Here is an 8,366-nt window from a genome sequence, read left to right as displayed (position 1 = left end):
AAGACAAATATTTTAAGTACTAAATGACCGACAGGGTGCGAGGTGGCCAAGTGGTAGAGCGCTAGAATCTTTCTAGTAATAATTAACAAGTTTTTTTATCATTTAGATAAATAAAAACATTTGTGGTTAATTAATAAAGTAAAAACAACAACAAAAAAAAAAAACCCAACACAACACTTTTTTTTTGCATGATCCTGTCATTTAAATACTTGTATAGTTCCCCCCTCTTCCTTTTTTATCCCTTTTCTGTATCTGCTTACCCCTTTAGAACACATCTTTCCGATTTCCCGCGCTTTTTGTTGTATTTTTTTTTTACTTCGCTAGTCATCAACAACTGTAAACAAATAAATGTTTACCAAGCTATGTCTACATTCTAGTTGTGTGTTTAGTCTTCTTGGTTTCTGGCTGACAAAAGTCTTATAGCTTTAACATCATTTTTATTTTGGTCCCGCAGTGTTTTAGCTCTCTCTATAAGTGTTTGTAAAATATATTACATGTTTCGGATGTCACTTCAGTTGACATCCTAGCCCAAACCCTACAACAAGACGATGGGATGGCGGCGGCCAGGGTTCGAACCCGACCCAGACAGTCCAGAGCGAGTACCAGATGACCAGGCAGCCATTTCGGAAAAAGAATGTTGAACTTGTCGTGTAACTTGATTGTGACTTAGAGCGTTCGAACTTTCAAATAAAATAACCCACAGTCTCCTCCAAGAATTGAACTCGAGACGCTCACTTTGACTACTCAGTCACCTCGATTCATATACAGGATCTATAAATGGTCAAGTGACACCCGTAGAATACCTTCACGCAAGCTCTAACCTCTAGACCACTAGATTGGCAATTTATGTCCGGTCTTGTGTGAGTTGGATCCAGGGGGAGATAAGCTCGACCAAGGGCCAGAAGAAGACGAAGTGGATAGGGTAACTTGATCCGATCTTCCATTGGTCCGTACCTCTGCGGCCTGACAGGTCTATCCCAAGTAAAGCGCTGACCAAAGGTCAGTTCAGTACAAACCATATTCTCAAACGCTTTGTTTTCTATCATTAGAGAGAAGTTCCAAAAATTACAAGCAAAATGTAAAACATACTTAAAAAAAAACAAAGCTTATCCAAGAGAAAGAACTCCATATTTACATCCACATATTAATACAGTAAAACTTTATTTTTCCCTTTCTATGTGAAACAAAATTAATTAATTACCACTGTTTAATTAAGTAATTTTTTTTTTTCATTCATGTTTTGTTAAGAACAATGAACAACTCGATCAGCTTGATTTCAACTTGATCTAAGAATGGTGGAAGAAATGACTCCATCAAAATGTGTACCAGACAGACTGACAGAGTGTAATCTTTGTAAAAAGTGTGTGTTTGGGTGGTGATCAATTAGTTTTCGGTCAATTTCGAAATGGTCTAAAAACTGTAGAAGTAACTTTCTACAATAAGGAAGAATTTAGTCGAACCGTTTTCTATGTTTTAATTAAACCTCTTCTACTCTATTTCTTACTTATGTCCCCTTCAGTCCCCGGACACTCTGGATGCACCCAAGTGAATAACAGGTGTCCATTCTTTGCCCTTGAATTGGGTCAGAAGCTGCTGTGACTAAACAATCTCTATCTAGAACTGTAAAAAGTTAGTACTCAGGTTAATATTAAAGAGGTTTTCATTTCTTTTTGTACAACTCCTGAGCAGTGCAATTATAAAAGATGAAGGCTAGAACTATGATAATAATAATAATAATAATAATAATTTTATTTATAAAGCGCGGTTAACAAACACAATGTAGGCTCAAGGCGCTGTAATAACATTACAAACACAAACACGACAATAGATGTCGTTGCTTGTAGTTTACTGTAGTTGCTTGGTGATCTGATATGGTAAATTAAAGTAGACACAAGCTTAATTACTGAGTGAATGACCTGTGTATGTTTATGGAAGCAAGACAAGTAGTGAGGCTTGCTTGGACCTAAAAAGTTACTTCCTATTCATCATTGGCGGTAAAACTAATTGCGATAAAATGCTTTGCCAAATGTTGTACGTTTTTGATGGTCCTTCAGAGTTGAGATGATCTACTTCCTAGCCCGAACCTCCCGCAGGACGACGGCGGATGGCAGCGGGAAGGGTATGAACCATTGACCATTGAGACGACGGAACGACAGCCCAGCGCTCATAACGCACAGTTCCATATAAGGGCCACGAATATTTGTAGGATGCGCTGAGGGTGACCAAACATTCTCTTTATCGCAGATTTATTTATTACGGATATATCAGTCTAGCTCAAGCGACGACGTTCAATTTAATGAAAATATTTTCAATTATTAATGACACTGGGAGCGTTGTCGTAAATGCGTGGTGTCTCTGGTTCGAATCTCGGCTGGGATTTTGAATTTTAGAATTCTTAGGACGCCCTAGAGTCCGCCCAATACTAATGGATAGCTGGCTGGCATGACTTGGAGAAGGGAAAAGGCAGTTGGTCGGTGTGCTGGACACATGATACTCTCCTTAATCGTTGGCCACAGAGATGACTTTTACATTTTACCTTTACCTTTACCTATCCCTTAGTCTGTTGGACCGTTGGGGCACCATGCAAGATTTGTCGACCGTCTTTCTCCATTCCTCCCTTTTTTTGCCTTGTTTAGAACCTCTCTCAATGGCAGGCCTGTCCATTCTTTAATGTTGTCCTCCCATCGTTTTTTCTGTCTGCCTCTTCTTCTTAGCCCTGGCACTGTTCCTTGAAGGAAGGTCTTTGCGAGCCCCGTAGATCTTGTAATGTGGCCAAAGGTTTTAAGCTTTCGTCTTTTCACAATAGTTAGCAGGTCGTCATGGGCTCCGATCGCTACAGTAACCCTGTCTCTGATTTCTTGGTTTGTGATGCGGTCTTTGAATGTGGTGCCTAGGATCCCTCTGTAGCATCTCAATTCCATTGCTAGGATCCTCCTCTCAAGCTCTGCATTCAACGTCCACGACTCGCAAGCATATCAAAAAGGTGGCCATGACCAGAGAGCGCATCAGTCTGATTTTGGTGCCGAGGGCTAAGCCCTTATCTTTCCATATTATTTTAAGTTTTGAAAGGGGTGCTGTGGACTTTGCTATTCGGGCCAATAATTCGGGTTTTGTTCCCTCATCTGAGACAATAGCTCCGAGGTATTTGAAGCTGTTAACACTAGTCAGCTTTTCACCTCCAATACTGATGCCTCTTTTAAAGCCCTGATGGCTATTGGTCATAATTTGAGTTTTTTCAGCATTTATTTGCATGTCATATGTTGCGGAAGTCTTGTCAATGCGCATCACCAGGTCAGCTAGTTCTTCTTCTGTCCCTGCTAGGCCGTCAATGCCATCTGCGAAGCGCAAGTTAGTAATTCTTCTTCCTCCAATGCTAACAGTACCTTCATAGACCTCGAGGGCAACTTCCATTATCCTTTCAAGGAAGATATTGAAGAGTGTTGGTGACAGTAGGCAGCCTTGTCTTACTCCAACTGTGGTTTTGAACCAGTCCCCAATATTATTGTTGAAGTACACCGCACTGGTGGCATCCTTGTAGAGGTTCTGGATAACTTTGATTATGTTTTTATTAATGTTGTACTTTTCCATTGTCGCCCAGAGTGCTCCGTGCCATACTCGGTCGAAAGCTTTCTTGAAATCAATAAAGACATGGAAAAGATTCTCTTGGTGTTGGAGAAATATCTCCGACTTTTACATTAGGTTTATGAAAATGTTCAGAGACCATATGCTATGCTGTCTAGGTACTGCTGAGTTATCTAGGTAATTTTAAGTTTGTATATGTACATCTATGCTGTCTAGGTACTTTTAAGGTGTCTATGTAGTACAAAGACTACTTAAAAGTACCTAGACAGCATAGAAGTACATAGACAACTAAGTACAACCTAGACAGCATATAAGTACATAGACAACTTAGTACAACCTAAAGAGTATAGACTCTATGGAATATACTTATATGCTGTCTATGTACTTCTGTTGCCTTTGTACTTCTATGCTGTCTATTTACTGTTAAGTTGTCTATGTACTTTTATCTTTTCTATGTACTGCTATGTTATCTAGGTGCTGTAGTTTTATCTAGGTACCGTGCTACTATGTTGTCTAGGTACTGCTATGTTGTCTGGGTACTGCTATGGTGTCTAGATACTGCTGTGGTGTCTAGATACTGCCATGGTGTCTAGGTACTGCTATGGTGTCTGGGTACTGTTATGTTACAAAAGGTACTGCAGGACGGCCCTGAGAAAAGTTTTAGGAACCTATAATGTACTTTTTTTTTTATAGCACTAGTACAACAGAAATCGGCGCCTGGAGAGTTCCAGACGTGATGGATTGTTGGAGTCGGAGCAGTCAACTCCCCTGGAAAACATTTCGCTCATCTAGAGTTTCTGGACTAGAAAATTAGCTTCTGACAGTCAGCCCGTTGGTTGCTGTGGCATCAATACCATTAGGGGTAGGTCCTTGTTGGGCTAGAAGGGGGTGGGGAGAGGGGTACAGTAGGCATCGACAAGGGCGGGAAGAGAGGAGGTTTTTATGAAATGGGATCCTGACGATGAGAATGAAGTGAGGAGGGAGGAAGTGAATTCATAGGAGTGGCTAAAAGGGAGGAGCTGAGGAAATGAAATAGGAAAAAGAAAAAACATATTTTATGACAAGTGTTTTAACCGCTTTATTCGGTGATAGATTCATCATCTCTTTCTGAGGAGGGGAATCTCCGTGGAGGAAAAAAAAATATGCAAGGCGTTGACTTGATGGGGAGGGGTGATCGCGGAACAATGAGGTGGGGTAATGGGTGGGAAAAAGGAGGGAGCGCGAAAAGCGAAAGAGTGAATAGGTCGGGGGGTGGGGAGGGTGAAGGAAAAAGGGGGGGGGGTGTATAAAAGTATTTCATGGTCTGAGTCCGAGACTCAAGGTTTACATTGTTGCACATAGTTTCGTGTCGTCTGCTATTTCCCGCCATGTCTATCTTGCAGACGAGAACGAGGGTCTGTGGGTGCATCGCTGTCCGACCCACTGAATCAAGCTGTATTATGACACTCGCTTTTGTGTCTCTTTGATTCACTTCTGCAAACCTCATATTGTTCTACCACTTACAACCCCTACCCCCTTTCCTTTCCGTTTATTTGTCTGTCTATACGTCTGCTTGCTTCATTCCCTCAGTGTCACGAATAATAGCAGACAATCAGTGCGCATGCTTAAAGCTCGAAGGACGTCTGCAATACGTCGTCCAATCAGAGCAAGTCGATGACGGCGATGAACCAATCAAGTAGAAATCTTCAAAGTAAGATGTCACGGGATCTGGTCACCTTCCTGGTCTATCCATACTGTGAGCATGTCATTGATGTCAAAGCTTGAAGAACTAAGTGCAGGCTCCAAACAAAACGCTGTCTTCAGAATTTATCCTTAATGTAGATCCAGAACTTATAAAAAAGCAAATAATTTTAATCGTAACGAGTAGAGATAAATGTTTCAATTCGTTTTTTTTTATAATAATATAATAACTGTACATTAGGTAGTGTCGCCATGTCGCCCACCGAATCGCCGCTACTTTCGGCGCAAGTGCTTGTACTTAGGAGCAGTGCTTTTTTTGTAAAAAAAAAATAAATAATAAAATAGGTGCGGTACTCAGTAGGCCTAGTTGATTGCCTAACTTTTAACTACTAAAAATTAATAATTTAGGCCTACGTTAAAATACAAGAAAAGTAATATTTTTTTCAAAAAGGTGCGTACCGTCACAAAAAGCCCTGCTTAGGAGTAGCCCGCTAAGAGGACACTTCTGCCTACAAACTGTAACCTACATGGAAAGTTGTACGAATTCCGGCTTTTCAAATACAGTTCTGCTGTCAGACAAGGGGAGTTTACCGCCACTCGTGTTCCGTAGTGCCAGAAGTTAAGTACTGAGTTGTTCACCCTTGGTTGGTACATCCCAGCGTTGGGCCAACACTTGAAACACAAGTTGGCATGCAGGGAAATAGTTGGGTGGCATCCGCAAGACGTTCTGAGATAAGGATCTTCCAGTCCTCAGAACACTAAGGCTGCTTGCAATTAGAGAGGTCGATACTCGGAACAAGAAGATTATCAATCCGATTTCTCACAACCTAAATCTTAATAAGATATCTGCACTATGGTACATTATATTAATTGGGTTTTTACAAAAGTACGAAATAATGTACATTTGTTGAAATTAATGAGTTTTGGCTTTGTAAGGAGGGATGGATTATTTTTTTGAATAAGTCTTAATATCATAGTGATGTCTTAATATCATAGTGATGTCTTAATATCTTAGTGATAAGTCTTAATATCTTAGTATCTAGTAGAAAATGTACACATCATAAAGAATTAGACTACTGACACTTCGTTACGAGAAATACTTCTGCTTGTATTGGGTCATAGACAGTCGACCGTTTCAATTGGTCTATCAGAAATAAACTTGTACCTATTGTAGTTTGGGAATTTAAAAATAAAGTAAAATATTTAAATAATGCTTGTAATAAGAAATGCTTCCATTGACTGGCAGTACATTAATTATTTTGATTCCATTATGTCATTTAGTTTTAGGAGATCTAGGAAAATGTTTCTGTTCTACAATAACAATTTAAACAAATAAAGTTGCTCGAGTCTTCATTGAAACTCAAGCCTCCACAATGTATGGTGGACTTGTAGGCCACTGAGCTATCCAAGTACTTATTAAGAAGGTCTTTTAATATATTGTTGGTTTAAATGTTTTAGCAAACGACCTATTTCTCTACACAAGGCTTATCTCCCCTTATCTCATTAGGCCCTACTGTTTCTATAGAAAACAAAATTAATCAATTACGACTAATTGATTAGCGAATTGTATTTTTTTTCTTCCTTAAATAGATGTTTTTTTTCCCATTAATCCATATATAGTTTTTGACAACGAATAATTGTGCAATGTTTCAACTTCATCCGAGATTGGGACACGGGAGAAGGACAGTGAATAAGATTCCACCTAGAGAGAGAGAAGGTTGACAATAAGCTTTGTTAAAAACAATATTTATTACAAACAACTTTAGCGTTACACCTTGAATTGCTATCATGGTTAGCATTCTGTGCTATATAATATATAAACCATTTTATAATAATAATTATTATTTATAATCAGGTCCGCATGCTAAAGAAATTGCCTCGATTCATTTTTTTCGTAGAAAACAATTTCCTTATTTATTTAATTTATATATATGGGGAGAGAGTGAGAGAGATAGAATCTTAACTCTTTTACTGCTAATAACATACAACGATACTCAATATGCTAAATATGTTCTTAGATTAAAACATCATTTTATTTGGAAGGCGACTTAACGAGGTTAAGACATAGTGAATCTAAATAGATCTATTCGTCACGTTCTACGAGATCACACTTTTCTAAAGATGTTCACGTTGTCACTGTGAAAAATATTTATTTAATACCCAGAAATGTGACGGACATTAGCTTTGGGATCCGTCAATTGTTTTGACATCCCGCGCGCCGGAAGCGAAACTGCCTGACGGAGACGAATTGCGAACAAACGCTGTGATCTAGTCAAGCAGAAGTAACCCAAACTTCCTCACAAGTCTCTGGGGTATTTTTCTAAGGGGGGTTAACCAGGAATCTTACACCGTATTTGGCCTTTTGTTTCTCAGATTTAATTTTTTTTCTTCTTCTACGTTTAATTGGTTGTGCCGCCTTAAAAATAGTTTTTTTTTAAATCTCACGTCTGCCGTTACGTTTCTGACGTCTTGCAGACGATCTTTTTTCAAGAGGCTCATTTCACACGAAACACCGGCAAAAGCGATTCTTGATGGCCGTAGCGAGATTGAATGCGGTGTAGAGTTAAGGATGATGACCCGTATCGTGGATTAACTTGAGTCTGTGAATCTGTAATAAAATGCAGTGTGTGTGTGTGTGTGGGGGGGACAAAAAAAAATAAACACACACACACGAAGCAAGAAAAGAAAAGGGAAAAGAAAAAGTGGAGAGAGAAAAAAAAAAGAGAGCCTGCAGCTAATAATGTTATGTCTTGTGTTGTTTAGAACGAAGACCTTTTCGTTGTTCAAATAGCCGCCGTCTGTCATTAGCGTTAGGCTCATTTAGAAATAAGAATAAAACATATGCTTACTTTTTAAACAATTCTACATGGCTAAAGCTGAACTGTCTCATCCTTATGTGGTCTTGTCGGATGGAGGTCCAGAGGCACTTAAATAGAATACTATTAAACACAAAATGTATATATATTTCCATTGCGTATTTAGAATCTTTATTAAAAACAAAATTTTATTTCAACTGGTCATCAATATTTCTACTTGCTTATATTCCCTAGACAAACAAAGTATTTAGAGTCGAAAGTTAGTTTTTCCTTATATATTCTATGCAT

The sequence above is a fragment of the Biomphalaria glabrata genome, chromosome 6 (assembly GCF_947242115.1).
Source record: "Biomphalaria glabrata chromosome 6, xgBioGlab47.1, whole genome shotgun sequence".
Classification (NCBI taxonomy): Eukaryota; Metazoa; Mollusca; class Gastropoda; family Planorbidae; genus Biomphalaria; species Biomphalaria glabrata.
This window is presented reverse-complemented; position numbering follows the sequence as displayed.